Source organism: Pteropus alecto, unplaced genomic scaffold, assembly GCF_000325575.1.
Source record: "Pteropus alecto unplaced genomic scaffold, ASM32557v1 scaffold76, whole genome shotgun sequence".
NCBI lineage: Eukaryota > Metazoa > Chordata > Mammalia > Chiroptera > Pteropodidae > Pteropus > Pteropus alecto.
In genome coordinates, this window is record NW_006443138.1 from 21,374,831 (window position 1) to 21,376,446 (window position 1,616).

Consider the following 1,616-nt stretch of genomic DNA (forward strand, 5'->3'; position numbering starts at 1 on the left):
TAAATGGAAGAAAAAAGAAATATAGTAAAGAATATGTCTGGCACACAAATATGTGAGTTCTTCTGGTAGAGGATCCATGTTTATTAGTTTTCTTCTCTAATGCTTCATCCCATGAAGGGCTTGGTTCAAATTAAGTTTTTAATAAATGCTGAATGAATGAGTATTGAATTCAAAGGAAAAAAGAGAGAACGTGGTTCCAGAGTGTAGCGGTTAGCACATCTGCTTTACACGCAGAAGATCCTGGGTTCGTGCCCCAGTGGAGCCATGGTCCATGGTCTACAGCCATGCCACCCTGAATAAGCCTGATGTCTGATCTCGGAAGCTAAGCAGGGTTGGCCCTGGTTAGTACTTGGGTGGGAGACCACCTAGGAAGACCAGGTGCTATAGGCATAAATGATAACAGAAAGGAAAAAAAAGGAAAAGAGAAAATAACCAAAGAGTTGGCCGGCTGCTTTTGTCTCTTAAAACTCTAGTGGTATATTATTAATGTCATTGTCCTGAGTGGATAGTTTTAGGAAGCAATAGATTAGTAATTAACAGTAATAATAATTATTGCTCAAAATGATACTATTTAGAAAGCTGGTATTTTTAACTTCTTTTAAGATATGTGGGGTAACTTCATTGAACATTCAGGCTTAAGCTTTGAATTTTTATAACCACACATATGCCCTGTGACTGTAACATTATAAGAAATCATTTTATAGCTACATACTATTAGGAACTAATTATGAAAACATTGCCTTCACAAAGAGTATATTTTTGGGAAGATTTTTTTTCTATCAATAAAAACATATTTTATCTAATTCATGTATAATCCAGATATTTATTTTTCAAATATTAAAGTGATGGATCTTAATTTGCTGTTAAATTTGGGTTAGAACAGGAAAAGGCTGAGACTTAGCCTCTTTGTAAGATAATAGTGAGGAAAGGCTGGCTTTATGTGAAGGAAGGACATGCTGTCTCTTTTAACACATCAAAGACCGAAATCTGGAGATTCCAGCTCTTAGAATGCCCAGTGCACTGTTAAAATCAGGAGAATAGCTAGAGGGGAAAAAACGGTTACTCCCTTCTTATGCTCAGAGGGTAATAGGAAATAAAAAATAGAAATCAGAAATAAGATCAATGTTTCTCCTCTTCCTGAATAGGACTCAGAAGAAAAGCAGGTTCTAGAAGTTAAGAGGAGCAAGGCAAGGTACTGTCCCTCTAGCCTACTCTGGAACTCTGGGAGAGAGCCACCTTGGTGAGGGTCTCATAATAACCTGGGATGGTGGCTCCCACTTTCCTGAAGTTTAGAGTTTCTGAGCCACCCTCGGTTCCATTTATCACAGACGCTGAGTCAAGAACTACTGTGACTAAGCAACAGAGGTTGCTGGTAAATAGCCAGGCCAGTGAGCCACACGAAGGATCCAGCAGAGACTCAGCTGCTAGCTTTAGGTTTACACAAGGCATTCAAATTGAAAGGTAGGAAAATATAAAAGCACGGGGAACAATGCCAGATTTGAATTTCACCAGGAATAATTTCAGTCAGAAATTATTTTTGTTATGAGACATTTATGCATAGGAAAGCAAACTGTTCATCTTTTGGAGAATAATTTGGCTGAATTTTGCATAGATAT

At 37.8% G+C, this 1,616-nt stretch overlaps 1 pseudogene; it reads left to right on the top strand.

The window, feature by feature from the left end:
- The first annotated feature begins 274 nt into the window (after positions 1–274).
- Positions 275–390, top strand: LOC112472428 (annotated as a pseudogene).
- Positions 391–1,616: the final 1,226 nt, after the last annotated feature.